The 15,328-nt window shown below is 59.8% G+C and overlaps 1 long non-coding RNA gene and 1 other non-coding gene across 2 annotated transcripts; both read right to left on the bottom strand.

Annotated features, from left to right (window-relative positions):
• Window positions 1-9,242: 9,242 nt before the first annotated feature.
• On the bottom strand, window positions 9,243-10,357 carry LOC118704574. The gene is made up of 2 exons (XR_006739893.1): window positions 9,827-10,357; window positions 9,243-9,443 (listed from the first exon to the last, which is right to left on the bottom strand). It is a non-coding gene; the product is annotated as an uncharacterized LOC118704574 (long non-coding RNA).
• Window positions 9,606-9,792, bottom strand: LOC118704658. Its single transcript, XR_004983470.1, has one exon. It is a non-coding gene; the product is annotated as a small Cajal body-specific RNA 16 (non-coding RNA).
• Window positions 10,358-15,328: the final 4,971 nt, after the last annotated feature.

Here is a 15,328-nt window from a genome sequence, read left to right as displayed (position 1 = left end):
GATTCGCCCAGAGCCCTTCAGGATGGTGGCCTTGGGGTCTTCCCCATCGCTACGTGCAAAAAGCCTCGTTTTCCCGGACGCTTAGCTGCCCCTGGGACCACTTAGGAAGGCGCGGGAGCCGGGCGGCGGGTGGAGGTGGCGGATAGTGCCTTCCAGGAACCGCTCCCCCGGCCCCGGCCCCGGCCCCTGGGACCGCCTGCCAGTCAGGCCTAAGTATAGCCAGCTTCCCCGGCCCGGCCCACACGCACCTTAGAACAATGCCGGGAAGGAGGCCTCATCACCGGGTGCACCGGTTAATAATGCGGATTTTATTCAATCGCTGGAGCTACACATAGGTTGATATAGATGCAATTTCATATGTGTGCTATTTTGTTGTATTGACAGCAAGCTTCAAAGCTTCCTATGTCAAATTTTCTGAAGGTGTTAACATCATAGGTGTTTTTATGCTTAAAAATGTCAAATTTCGTGCTCCTAAAAAATGGGCATTTGCGGGAAGTTTTAATTCATTACTTTAATTTGAAGAAAAGTGCTGCTGAAAGTGATCGTGTACTTCGGGAAGCTTATGGTGAGCACGCTCCATCTCAAGATACTTGTGAACGCTGGTTTAAATGCTTTAAAGGTGGTTATTTGGATGTGAAAGGCAAAGAATGTCCAGGTCAAGCTGAACCACACTGTGATCGTGAAAGGACCAGAATGGGCCAGAAGATACAGCCAAGTAACTTTGCTTCATGATGAAGCACCATCACACACTTCAAAGCCAGTTAAAGACACGTGAAAAGATCTTGCCTGGGAAGTATGAACCCACCCACCGTGGCCATCAGATCTGCTCCGTCAGGTGACCGCTTGTTCCGATCGAGGGCACACGCACTTTCTGAGCAGCACTTCAAAACGTAAAAGAAGCCAAAACCGGTTTGGCTCAATGGATAGAGCATCAGCTTGGGGACTGAATGATCCCGGGTTCGATTCCGGTCAAGGGCATGTACCTTGTTTGTGGGCATATCCCCAGTATGGGGTGTGCAAGAGGCAGCTGATCAATGACTCTCATCGATGTTTCTATCTCTCTCTCTTCTCTGTACAAAATCAATAAAACATATAAAAAACAACAACAACAAAAAAACAAATGTAAAAGAAGTGGGAAATTGGGTCTCTGAATGGTTTGCCTCAAAACAAGAAAAGTTCTATTGGGACGGTACCCACAAATTACCTGGAAGATGGGAAATGTGTAGCTAGCAATGGACATTACTTTGAATAAGGCACTTTAAAATATATATGTATATATACATATTATTGATTTTTCCCAGAGAGGGAGAGGGACAGAGAGTCAGAAACATCGATGAGAGAGAAACATGGATCAGCTGCCTCCTGTACACTTCCCATTGGGTAGGTGCCTGCAACCAAGGTACATGCCCTTGACCGGAATCGAACCTGTGACCCTTGAGTCTGCAGGCCAATGCTCTAGCCACTGAGCCAAACCATCTAGGGCTGAATAAAGCACTTTTGATGTTTCTCGTGAAATTACTGTTTTCTTTTATGACAAAATCCACGTTAGCCGGTCCACCTGGTATGACCTCGGCCGGGCCGGCTGGGCTGGGCACACGCGGTTCCTTCCTGCCCGCTGGACTCGGCGGCGCCCAGACTGGTTACATAAGAGGTGCCGGTGACTCGGAAGGTGTGGGGCTGAAGGGCAGTCCCACACACAGAGGGTTTATGGCCTCATTCCCCAGTCACATTCCTTCCCTTCCCTCCCTCCTAATCAGGTGGCAGACAGACACCCCGCCCGCCGGGACAGTTTCGGTTTGTGCCTATTGGGGCAGCTTCTTAATGACACCCTTTCCACCCTCAGAACGGCGCGGGGTGATGCTGCCACGGCTGATTGAAACCCTGGGGACACGGGACAGCTGCCTGGAGGAGGGACCGAGATGCCCGGGTCCAGGGGGAAGGGATGGGGCGAAGCGATGGGGTGGCCGTGGACCTTGGTGAAATGGGAGGCGGCCGCGGAGATGTCCGGAACGCCACAACTGTTTGAACACGCCGCTACTGAGCAAACGGCCTTCCGGTTCTAAGTCAAAACCCTGACTTGTTAGCGAACGTGTGGCTGTGCCCGTTCTCAGACGGGTAAACACAGCGTGGGGCAGGGATAAAAATAGGAGATTTCAACGTTGCCGGGGCCCCGAGCCCTGGGCTGAACACCAGGCCCATCCCACCGCCGTCCGCCATCTGCCGCCCGAGGACCCAGGTCCCGGCCACCGGCCTCCCGCCCTGCTGCCTAGAACTTTGAGCCTCTCCCACCCCGAACGCCTTCTTCCAGCCGCCACCTCTGAATCCACCAGCCCCCGGCGAGGTGGGACCAGATGCAAAGGTCAGCTGGGTCCCTCCTGGGTCCAGGGCTGCCCTTGCTCATGTTATCACCCTCCCAGGAGCGAGTCTACGAGGTGCAGGCTCCCCGCACACCCCCGCCCCCAGCAGAGCCCCCAGGCACCTGCACCCAAACCAGGAGGAGTCAGAGCTGCATTCCCCTCTGTGGCCGCTCCCGGCCCCACTGCTGGCTTCCAGGAAGCGGGAGAGGGTGTCAGGCCCAGGGCTCTGCGTCTGCCAAGGACGCGCAGATACTTGGAAAGGTCTCCCACGACCTCCCCATGGGACTTGTTCCTTCCTACTTGGGAACAAGGGCTGATTTTTCTGTTTCGAGAAGAGAACTCACTGCTTTGGTGGCAATGACAGGGTCACCAGAGCGGACAATGTCCCTTTTCTTAGAGGAGGGCAGTCCCCCCAGCCCCCGAGAGAAAGCCCCAAAACCCCTCCATCTCTCTCTCACACACACACACACACACACACACATGGACAAGGGTCTGACCCCCAAAAGCCTGCAGCAATGGGGTCACCGGTGAACACCCCAGGCCCGAACACAGCTGCCCAGGGCCGACCCAGGGACTGGAGCTAAGCTCCCATGGCTGCGGAGACCCCCTGCCCGCCGCTCCCGTGGGAAACGCCCACAGTCGTGGTTTCCAGCTTGTCTATAACGGGCGGGCGGGCAGCAGGCGCAGGAAGGAGCCGGGAAGGGGCAGTTTCTCGCGTGAATGACAATGGGCAAAGCAGAAAGCATTCTGCACCCCGAGGGTGACGGCTGGGCCTCCGGAGCTGCAGGCCTCCCCGTGTCTGAAGTGTGGGCCTGGCCCCTGGGCGCCCAGGCGGGCTGGCGGGTGCCGGGACAGCCTCCCGGGCCACCGTCCCTGCGGCCACACACAGCGCGGGGCACCCACAGCTGGCAGCAGGGACCACGCTCGGGGGCCAGGGCTTGTGCGGGGAGCACCCCAGGCCCAGAGGAGGTGTTTACAGTGGGGTCCGGGGCACCACGGCCTGGAGTACAAGCCCAGTGAGAAGAACGTGTCTCCATTTCCAGGTCACCCTCCCGGGACGCACTCACTCCTGAACAGCTGTTTGTCCCAATCACGGTGACCCCCTCGGCCCCGCAGGCTCAGGGGTGGGCGAGCCGGGACACGGGGCTTTCTCCTCCGCCTCACTGCCCAGCCTGTGACCCGGAAAGCGCCCTGGAGCTGGGCTGGAGGGCAAGGCGAGGGGCAGAGCGAGCAGCTGGTGCAGGGGCAGGGGCGGCGCGGCCTCTCACGGGCACGGGAGTGACCAGGAAACCCACGGGGACAAGGAGCGGGAAGGTGTCCTTGGCCGGCCGCCCGCATTCCGTTCCCACAACGTAATCCGTTTGTTTCACATTTTTCTGAAATTCCGAAGCAAAGCATCCCATTTCAATATCTAAACTTCAAAGTGTGACGCAAGGTTTAAGCAGAAAAGCCGTCTTTCTGGATGAGGTCACGTGCATGGCTGAGGGCGGTCTCCCAGGGCAGGGACTGCAGGCGGCCATTGCTCAAGGCCCGAGTGCTTTGTAAACCATCGTTTGGACGTCAGAGGCTCGGAGGCTGTTAGCTCAGGGCTGCCCCACCTCAGAGACACCGTCCGCACAGACAGCTGCGCGTTAGTTCTCATCTCAAAGCGGTATGTGTGTGCCCGAGAGGGCTTCAGGGGTCTCAGGGCCTTCATTGGGGGGGGGGGGGGGGGCTACAGTCCTTGGCTGAGGCTGCCCCCGTAAGAAACGGGACAGTGTCCACTCTGTCTATCGTTGCACCCAAAGCAGCGAGTTCTCTTCCGGAAACCTAGAAAATACAGGAAGAAAAAGGGGTGGCTGATGGCCCTCACACTTAGAAATCCCGCGTCTTGACTTTTTATTGTGGCCCCACCTATGAAACCGGAACCTGCAGGAATGCTCGGTCACATGACAGGGAACTGAGGCTGCAGATGGAATTCAGGGTGCTCATCAGGTGACCTTAAAATAGGGCGAGGTCATGCCGAAACCGGTTTGGCTCAGTGGATAGAGCGTCGGCCTGTGGACTGAAGGATCCCAGGTTTGATTCTGGTCAGGGGCATGTACCTTGGTTGCGGGCACATTCCCAATGGGGGGGTGTGCAGGAGGTAGCTGATCGATGATTCTCTCTCATCGATGTTTCTGACTCTCTGTCCCTCTCTCTTCCTCTCTGTAAAAAAATCAATAATATATATATATATATATATATATATATATATATATTTATATATATATTTTTTAATTTATTTTTTTTAATGTGGCGAGGTCAGCCTGGGTTGCCCACAGGGTCCTGCCCACACAGTGACCTGGGACCGCACTGTATGCAACATTTTGAATAATCTGACAATGCACAGTATCCAAGCAAGAAGTCACCCATCCTCAGCACACGGCGGGACCAGCTCAGGGACCACAGCTCCCACCACGCCCTCTAACACAGCGGCCGGGGCATCCTCATCCTCCCCCCGTCACTCCCCGCCAGAGGCAACCTCTCCTGACATCGGCACCATCACCGAGCTTTCCTGTTCGAGGACTTGGTAACTGGAATCACACAAGCACGCAATGTTTTCTTTTTTTATTGAGGAAATGTGCACACAGTGAAAAGCACGTGTTAGGTCTGTTTTCCACATACACAAGCAGACACCAGCCTACAACCTGAGGATGGATTAAGATAAGGGCCTGTTGCCTAGTAGCTAGTGTGGCTCAGCGGTTGAGCATCCACCCATAAAACCAGGAGGTCATGGTTCGATTCCTGGTCAGGGCACAGGCCCAGGTTGCGGGCTGGATCCCCAGTCAGGAGCATGCAGGAGGCAGCTGATCAGTGACTCTCTCTCATCATTGATGTTCCTACCTCTCCCCCTTTTTCCTCTCTGAAATCAATAAAAATAGATTTTCTAACAAAGGGCCTGTTCCCCCTGCCCCGTCCATGCCCCAGGCCCCCGTAACCAGTTTCTTGGCCTGCACACAGCATCCCGCTGCCTGGTTTTAGACTGTGTAAATGGAACCACAGGCCGCTGAAACCTGCTTCTCCCCTCGCCCTTCCCACATTAACCGATCTCCCCTTTGGCCTCTGGTTGCTTCCAGTTTGGGCTCATTTCAAGAATAAAGCATCTTTCACTCCCAGAGGGTGTAGGTCTGCCTCTGGCCCCTCCCACTGTCCTCACACCAGCCACTTCCGCACCTGGTTGTGCAAGGCCAGGCTCTGATGGGAAACTGATCAGCCCCCTCCCCAAGGCGCAGGCCACTTCCTCTCCCTGCAGCCTGGCCACCAGGGCACTTCCCCTCGGCGCTCAGGGGGGTGAGGCTCAGGGACAGGCCAGGCCGGGCTTCCTGTTCTCACGCAGGACTGTCCTCTGGTGCTCCTGGAAGACAAAGAGCGCTCCTCAGCGAGCACAGTAAACAATCCCTCCCCTCTCCTGGGGAGCAGAGGCACCGGGAGGCGGGCTGCCTGTGCCGGTCCAGCATTGTGCTGTTTGTACAGGAAGTTCGGAACGGAGCAGCACGGGGTATTCCAAGGAAAATATTTGTCCACCGACAGACGCTGAGCTACGATACCACTTTCCAAAAATGCAGATTAGGATGTGCGTGTTCCACTGGCTTGGCTAGTCGGGATGACTAGCTGCTGGCCTGCAGGGGGACGGGGGACCCTATGCTGGGACGCGCAGTGTGAGAAAAAGGAACAGGCAGAAATGGGGTCGCCTTTGCTCAGTCCGTCAGCTAACCCAGACCTCATAGCCAGTCTGAGTGCGGCTGCAGTGCCTCCCAGGAGTGCGATTTCAAACCCATCAGTCTGAGTGTCCTGATCAATACCGGTGAGGTGACTGCCGGGTAAGGCCCTGCCGTCCCCTCATCCCCCGGGACCTGGCTAGAAGGGTCCTTGCTCTCCCTGCCCCCCTTCTGGCTGTAAGACCCCGGAGCTCCCCTCTGCTGTCCGACGGGATGCGCCCAGCTTATGAGGACTCCCCCTACCCCCCCGCCCGTTCCTGGCGGACGTTGTCCGGAACAGCAGCGCCAAGTACTGGTGGTCACTTTGCTCCTTCTAGAGCACGTGTCAAACACAAGGCCCGCGGGCCAAATCCGTCCCGCCAGGCCTTGCAATGTGGCCCGCACCGCGCTGTCATCACTGCACTCCGCTGCGTTTCCATCACAATGACAGTTTATGACTGTTCAGTAAACCATTCGGCCCGAGATTTAGGCTGGATTTTAGATTTTGGCCCCTTCTCTGATTGAGTTCGACACCCCTAGTCTAGAGCGTGTGGAGCGAAAAGGGTCCACGGCCGGCATGGAAGGAAGCGCTACAGGAAGCGGACAGTCAGCCCCTGGAGGCGGCGAGGCAATCTGATTAAACACCCTTCACGCCACCACCGTTTCTGCCGTGAGCCGGTTTGAAGGGATGGAGATGAAGTAACATTTGGGGTGAAATGACGCCTATAGACAATCACCTCCTGAAAGTGGGCCCTGGCCTTGTCTCATTTGGTCACCTGTGAGTGTGCACGGGGGAGTGCGGGGCGGAGGGCTGAGGACGGCGACGTAAATGCCAGCCCCATCACCACGCTCCGAGCCGGTGGAATGAAACCCATCGGCAAAGGCCTTTGTCACAGGGGCTTCGGGGCCGCTGACGGAGCTGGGACCTCTAGGGAAGCTAGAACCCCCCCACCCCACCCCACGGGTCTATAGCGCCGGCAGCTGAATAAATTAAGAGCCCTCATTCTGCCCAGAACCTGGAGCCATTGACGAGCTGCGGCTGCTTTTCTCCGCTCCACAGGGGATCCCGATGGAAAAACACCCCAGGGGGGAGTGAGCTCCTGCAGGTGACGCACGGCTGGCTCTGGCGCGGGTGCAACTGCCGCCTGGACAGTGTTCCCAGGGGACTGACTCGCTGCCGCCGAGGTGAGGGTGGGGGTGGGGGTGGCTCAGGACAGAGGCCGGAGCCCACCGCGCTCCTGACTGGGGGCAGATCTGAGTCATCTCCATTCCCCTTCCTCGGAGGAGGGGTGTCCAGGGTGATTTCCTTGATTAATAGCAAAATTAGACTGAAAAAGGCAGGCGAAGGATTCCAGTTCCTTTGTTTTGCTTTCTGAACTCTCTATCTTCCTAAGAGCAGAGCCTTCCACAGAATTCAATGTCATAACCCCTCCCAAGGAGGGGTCACTGGCTAAGACCCGGCGCCACCACGCCCCCCCCCCGCTCCCCTCCCCTCCCCCGCCTGGGATGTGTCCAGGGGACGTGACAGTGCCTGCCCTGGCTCCACGGGTGGCCTCAGGCCAGCAGCTGGGCAGCTGAGAAATGCAGGGTCCCAGGCCTGCTGCCCAGACCCGGGGATTTGTGCGCACACTGCTTGGGAAGCGCCAAACGAGGCAATACGTGCATTTATGCTCTTAAAGCAGAAATGCCACTGCACGGGCTTCCTGACCAACCCAGACGTGATGCCGAGGTCCCAGGGGGCTCTGAAATAAACACCTGCTCTAACCAGGCGTGGGACAGAGCCCTTGGTACCTGACACAATGCACGGCCTCCTCTGGGATCAGACTGGCATCCCTGATGCCAGCTGCAAGGCTTCTGGGAAGCCAGTCACCCGCCCAGGGGGCAGTCAGGACCTGTAGTCAGTGGCTTTTCGTGTTTAGCTGACGGCGGCCACCCAGCCTATTTCTTATGGTCCCGTGACCGCGTCTGCTTTGGGGGCTTCACGTGACATCGTAACACTCCCCTGGAACTGTATGCCACCGGGCACCCTGGCAGATTCCGAAGAAAGAGCCCAGCCCTGCAGATGAACTTCCTACATGACTTTCCAGTGAAATAAGGTCCTGGCTAAATTGCAGAAAACCCCAAATGCTGCATCAAGTTACCAGAGGACAGTCTGGCGTGAGGCTGCGCCCCCTGGTGGACAAAGAGAGAAGTGTAAGACCTTGACTGGGCTGTAACTGCTCCTTCTGTGTCCCCTCCCCTGCCTGGGAGTCACTCCTCGCCCTCACCTCCCTCTTCGGCACCCACCAATGGGGATACTCAGTACCCTCCTTGTCGATAAATGTCCCAGCAAATGGGAAAGCAGAGGCAGGCGAAGGACACCGGCTCTTGGTATGCACCGCGTCCTGCTAGAAACAGCTCAGGGGAACCTGATCGGGACCTGGCGCTGCTCATTAACCTGCCGAACCAAAGGTGACCCGGCTCCCCACCCGAGGCTGCAGACACGGGCCACAGCTACTGGGCCAGACTGACCCCAGGCCCGACAGGCAGGGCGTCCCACAGCCACCGCGAGGAAGCACATCTGCACTGGAGAGGCAGCAGCTGGGCATCCACATTCACTCCAGGAATACCAGTTACGTACCAGTTACCCAGCACCCGCCACACTCACACAACGTGTGATTGGCAACCACTGCACTTTCTCCCTCGAAGACAAGCATGCAGTCAGTGGCCCAAACGTGAACACTACGAGGGGGAAAAGGCCCAGCGCCCACAGAACCCCACCTGGGAGCAGGCAGCACCCGGACGGAGCTGCAGTGCTGACATTCCAGGCGAGCAAAACGGGCGATGACCCATGTCTGAAGTGCTCCCGAGGCGTCCCTGGATGTGCTCATGGCGAGCCCTCGCCAGGCCCACCTGGCAGGAGTCACCGTCCTGACCGCTGCCCATTTTACTGAAGAAATCAAGGTAAACGGACGTGGCTCCTCTGACCTACACCCACCACCCCTCCCCACCAGCTTAGCAGGGCGATGGTCATTTCTGGACAGTCCACACTCCCCAGGGTGACAGCCCCAGCGCCCACACTTCCTGTGGAAGTGGCTGTCACTTTCCTGGGAGCAGGGCTGCCATCCACGGGTCTCAGAAGCAGAGGCGACGCAGACACACGTCACTGCACAGAAAACACAGGGAGTGACGTCTCCTTGGAGTCAGGCTCCATTTATTCACCTCCATGCAGAACGGGCTTGAGAAGGCAGCAGTCACACACGAGGTGGCCAGCGATTCAACCCAACAGCCCGGGCAGGCCCTACACCAACAGTGACATCGCAGCCCCCAGAACCAGGTGGAGGGGAAATCAGGTCCTGGCAGTGCACACCGCGTTCCGGAAACTCGCCTGGAAGAAAGCGCACTGGTCAGTTTCGTTCGCCTGCGCCCCTAACAATGAGTGGGTGCCTGCCCCACAGTAAATGTGTACTGAAGCGACGCTGTTCACGTGCTTTTGAAAACGGCCTGCGCTCTGGTTACTAACCACAGCCGTTCTCCTTCCAACGCGAGGTCTTGTTTGCAGTATCATACATGATCATCAAACTGCTGCTAGAATGTTCACACCTGTTACTGCAAATCCAAACCCAGGAGGAAGCTCTCCCGGGAATTTGCTTTAGGTCAGGGTAGGGCTGCCAGGTACGAGGCCGCACCCGCCACCGGCGCAGGTGCAGCAACACAGGAGCCTTTCCCCGGACCACGCGCCCGCGACACCCCGCCCCAGGCCTCACATACCTGGACCCCCACAACGCGCTCGTCCCAGACGTCCTCATCGCGGGAGCAGGAGGCAGCCATCGTCGCCCGCCTTCTTCCCCCGCCGCCGGGGGCTGGGCTCCGGGTTTTCCGAGAACACCCTGGGGGGAAAGAGTAACAAGGAGGGTCCGATTCATTCGGGGCTCACACGCTCCCCGGAAGCGCGCGGGCCGCCCAGCCGGGGGCCTTGCCGGCGTCAGCGGCGCCTCCTGCAACCGCTCACCTCACACCCGGGGGCCCTGCGTCCGCCCAGCGCCCGCGGCCTCCTCGGCCCAGGTCCCCGTTCCTCGGCGGGGAGCCGTCCCTGAGGTCCCGGGCCGCGAGCAGGGGCCTCCCGCCATCGCGGGGCTCCGCTAGCGCCGGTGGCGGCGACAGGCCCGCGTCACCCCGGGGCCCGGGCCCGCGACCCCCGGAGCCGAGCGGGGACCGGCCCTCGGGGACCAGCGAGCACGCGCCTCCGCATCCTCCCGCCCTCGCGCCGAAACCCGGGAGCACACGCACTTCCGGCCGGAAGTGACGACTCACCATAGAGACGGCAGCTAGGGGGCCGCCCGCGGCTCTGACGCTGGGTCCTCCAAGGCCGTCTTAAAGGGGCCGCAGCCGGCACGATGTCGGTAAAAGAGAGAATGAGCGCCTAGGCCCGAGGGGGGAACCCTGGGGCTGGAGAAGCAGGAGGGAGACCCGTCTCTCGGGAGCCTGCCCGGTGCATCCTCCTTTTCCTCCTCACGCAGTCCTGTGAAGGGGTGGGGGTGCGATGATCACCCCTGTGCCAGGTGGGGAAACCGGAGATGGGAGTCCCTTTCCCAAGCTCCGCCTGCGGGAAGGGGCTGCGCAGGCTCCAGCCCAGCACGAGCTTGAAGTTGCAGGAAGGAGGCAGCTCAGGACCGGGGCCCAGGCGGCGGCGGCTGCCGGTGCCTATGGGGACGGTGGGCGCTGCCTGCCGCGGTGCCCGGTACAAACGAGGGCTCCGGGAACGGCGGCTTTGCTCCTCTGACCCCCGTCCGCACGCACCTGGCTTTACCCGGAACGCCGCCCGGAAGGACAACGACCGCAGGATTGAAACCCAGGAGGCATCGTGTCAAGAGCACTCCCTCCCGCCCTGACCGGTGTGGCCCAGTGGATAGAGCGTCAGCCTGTGGGCTGAGGGGTCCTGGGTTCGATTCCGGTCAAGGGCATGTACCTTGGTGGCAGGCACATCCCCAGTAGGGGGTGTGCAGGAGGCAGCTGACCGATGTTTCTAACTCTCTATCCCTCTCCCGTCCTCTCCGTAAAAAAAATAAATAATAATAATAATAATAATAATAATAATAAAGCAGTCCCTCGATGCATGGTTATTCAGACACCCGCGCCCAAGGTGCCCTGGCGCCTCTGGTTGTCAGTGGAGGTTGAAAAGGAAATCCACCGCCCACGGCGAGGCAGGGCTGCGTATCAGCCCACATTTCTCCTCCCGCCTTCCTTTCCCAGCAGCAGCCGCCGAAGGAGCAGCCGGCACACACATGTTTGTGACTGCTTTCTCCCTCCCGGGGATTAAGCATCCGGCCCATGATGGCAGGGAGAACCGGCCTGGGGCGCCGGAGGCTCCAGCTGCCACTCAGCTCCACAGCGCTCCGGGCTCCCCCCCCCCCCCCCCCCCCGCTCCGGCAGCCGGGAGGCCCCGCTGGGAGGCCCCGCTGGGAGGCCCCGCCTGGGCTGGGCCTTGTGGGCGCCCGCAGCCCCCGAATGTCACTCAGCAGCCAGCGTCCGTCTGAGCCACCACCCACTGGGGTCCCAGGGCAGGCCTGGAAGTCACCCTGGCACGTGGCAAGGACAACAGTTACATCTTCGTCCATGTTACCGTGACATTAACGCGAGAGAGAGACAGAGACAGACAGACAGACAGAGGACTAAGGAAGGACTCCAAGACAGACAGACAGACAGACGGGGGGAGGACTAAGGAAGGACTCCAAACTGGACTGAACCCAGTTCCCGTCTTCCGGAGGTTCTCACTTTTCAAGCTGCCACAGGGACGTCAGGGGATGTCACGTGGGGGGCGGTGCCCCGTGACCCTGAGTGCCCATGCCCAGCGACAGCCCCGTAGGGTGACCTGTCGCCCATGTGTCCTCTGGCCAGGTTCCTGCCACACATCATCCGTCTGTCCGTCATGGTGGGAGGCGGCAGAATGTTTAACCCCCTCACCCCCGGGCACACCATCGGTGCCCGTCTGCTGGGCATGCTCCTTGGACACAAGCACCCAGCAATGGAGGGGTCACAGGAGGCAATCAGGGGTCCCTCCCAAGGTGGGCTACCGCAAGCCCTCCTGGAGACGGTCGCACATCGACAACTGTCACCCTGATGGTCTGGCTCTAACCGAGTGTTTCTAGAGTAACGGTCAGGGGTGGAGTGAGGGACAGCTGGAAGCTGCAGCATCATCGGAAATGCTGCAGCATCATAGGAGCCACTAGGTGGCAGTAGAGACCGCGCCCAGACCAAGCCTCAGGGGGAGGGGAGAGGAGGGGAGGGGAGAGAGGATGGGAGGGCTGGGGGAGACCCAGAAGGCCCAGGCAGGAGATGGGAGGCACCTGTCTCCATGGGAAGGGGGCCAGAGGGTCGGTGTGGGTGAGAATGGGCTGGAAGCCCAATGTGTGGAGGCGCAGGCGCCTCTGATAAGAAGGCCCCTCGGGGAGTCGCTGGGCCCCCATTGAGAGCAGGTGGCTTTCCAGATCCCAGGTGGTCCCTGTGGGTGTTATAGGGCCGGAGGCTGCTTGGCCAGATGGTGCCCATCCAGGCAGCAAAGGGCAGAGCACAGGTCTCAGGGGCCTGAGAGAACGACCCAGCAGCTGGTGAGCCCAGCCACGTACCTCACCCTCCTCACCTATGCATTATGGGTAATGACCCTCCTCACCTGTGCATTCGTGGGTAATGACCCTCCTCACCTGTGCATTGTGGGTAATGACCCTCCTCACCTGGGCATTGTGGGTAATGACCCTCCTCACCTGGGCATTGTGGGAAATGACCCTCCTCACCTGGGCATTGTGGGTAATGACCCGCCTCACCTGGGCATTGTGAGTAATGACAGTGCTTCCCTGGCAGGGCCCCCCCCCCCCCCCAGACAGTGCAAGGTATTGTGCCTGGCGCCCAACTCAACCCAGTTGAAATTTCGCCCCCCTCCTGCCCCCAGGGGAATTTTTAAACCGTCTACGCCGCCCCCGAGAGCGTATGAACATGTATTTTGTGGGGGAAATACCTACAGCATTTCAGGTGTAACTTGGATAACATGTTTTTATTTATTTGTTTGTTTATTTATTTATTTTAAAATGTTTTATTGATTTCTTTACAGAGAAGAAGGGAGAGGGATAGAGAGCTAGAAACATCCACCAGCTGCCTCCTGCGCACCCTGCTACTGGGGATGTGCCCACAACCAATGTACATGCCCTTGACCGGAATCGAACCTGGGACCTTTCAGTCCACAGGCCGACGCTCTATCCACTGAGCCACGCCGGTCAGGGCTGTAAGATGTTTTACATAAGTCACGTGCTTTTCATTTTATCAAACCTTAGGAACCTTCCTTTAGGAGATCTTCCTTCGCTGAGGAAATTACATGCTGCTCAGCTAAGCTCCTGTTGACGGTCAGGTCACTATCACCAATAAAACACCGTTAAAAGACGCAGTTTGCTGGGGCTCAGTCAGCCGTCCCGGGTGGGGCCCCACAATCTGCATTCTAACAAGCTCTGCTGACCCTGCCTGTCCCGGGACCCCACTTTGAGAACCACTGCCATTTTGGTCCAGGGAATCCTATTTCCAGGGCCAGCGATTGGCCCGGGAATGCCCACGTGACTGCGTTCTGACCAATGAGTGCTGAGAGGGGTCTCCTGGGCAGCTAGGAGAGGTCTTCCTGGGCCCTGGGCCGGAGGCCTGGAGCTGCCCCAGCACCCAGCAGCCCCAGGGGCGCCGCCGGGCCGGGCAGCACCTGGGGAGAGGGCGCCCCAGGGAAAGGAGCTGGGTCCCTGTGACATGGCTGCTCAGCTGACACCGCCTGCTCCCTGCCCTTCCCCCACAGTGAGCAACACCCCCAGTGAAACAGCCACACTGACCCAGGGCCTCCGACAACCCACCACCGCCAGCAGCTGCCCAGACGGCGTGACAGGGGCGGATGGCGACGCGCCCGGCGCCCGCAGGCCCACCTCGGGCTCCACGGAGCTTTTCCCGGTCAGAACTGCCTGTGAGGGCGGGAGAGAACATGCTCACCCATGGGCCCGCACACCATGTAAGCTCACACACGTGAGATACCCACAGATGGGGTGAGGGCGAATGTTACTGCTCTGACCCTCCCCCCCAGGCCACATCCGAGCTGCTAGAGGGGGCAGCCCCACGGGGAGATTGAGCACAAGGGTCTCCCCCTGAGGGGGTCCGAGGGACGATGGTGCGGCCCAGCAGAAGGCACTCACGCAGCCGGCCAGGCTGCTCTCCCCGCGGCGGCCTGGGCCCTGCGCTGAGCCAGCAGCACGGGCACGGCCCTGGCGGGTTAAGAAGCCACGAGGACCCGGGGGAGAAGTGTGTGGGACCGCAGCGCTCCTAATAATTGTGCATTTTACGGGTTTTCCACCTCGAAGACGCTGAGAGGATGGACCGAGCCAGCGCTGCTCAGTGACAGAGCAGGATGGCTGCCCTCACAGGGATTTGCTCTCAGTGCGATGACGTCTGCTCACCACCCGGCAGTGTTTAAGGACACAGACCTTCCCTCCTTCCTCCGGACGGGAGCACGTGCCCCGAGCGGGCGGGGGTCCCGGGGGCCTGGGCGGGCAGGCACCTTCCTGTGCTGGCAGGTGTCCCGGATGCGGTGAGAATTCCCTGTCTCCCCCCCCAGACCCCCAGACCCCCATCCGCCCCAGGAACCCTGCGGGGCTCTGAGGTGCTCTCACAGGTTGCTGTCTGGACGGGGATGAGAGCAGCTGGCTGGAGGCCCAGACACTGAGGAGGCTTCTGTTCCAGGTGCTGGTCCGGGGCCTCTGCCGGGGAAAACACTCAATGAGGTTCTGCCCCATCGCCCAGGACTGGGGGCTGGGGAGAGGGAGAGGGGACAGGTGGGGACTGCGGTCCTGCGTCCTCCCTGCCTCCCGCTCCTCCCCAGGTCAGGAAGGGACCTGGACCCCGTGTCCAGATGCTGCACCTGTGAGGCCTTGCCACCAGGGGGAGCGCTGAGCCCCTCCAGCAGGTGGCGGTGCGGCCCAGAGAAGAAAAAGGGAAATCATTTTCTCCTTCGGGAGGGGCCGTGCGCTGGACGCGGTGGAGGGTTCCAAACCCGGCGGTGCAAACAGCGCTGAGGAGGGGCTGGCGAGCAGGCGTGGAGTCAGTCTCCGCCTGGTCCACTCAGAGCAGGGCCTGAGGGCGGAGGCCTGGCTTTCAGCCGAGGACTGTGGCTGTGCGGGTGCGGGAGCCGGAGGCAGGAGGCCAGCCTCAGCGCCCACAGGGGCTGCAGGGAGCTGGCCTCCCCCTCGCCCTGGCTGC

The sequence above is a fragment of the Pipistrellus kuhlii genome, unplaced genomic scaffold (genome assembly GCF_014108245.1).
Source record: "Pipistrellus kuhlii isolate mPipKuh1 unplaced genomic scaffold, mPipKuh1.p scaffold_m20_p_44, whole genome shotgun sequence".
NCBI classification, from domain to species: domain Eukaryota; kingdom Metazoa; phylum Chordata; class Mammalia; order Chiroptera; family Vespertilionidae; genus Pipistrellus; species Pipistrellus kuhlii.
The sequence above is the reverse complement of the archived record's forward strand: the minus strand, read 5'-3'. Positions and strand labels throughout refer to the sequence as shown.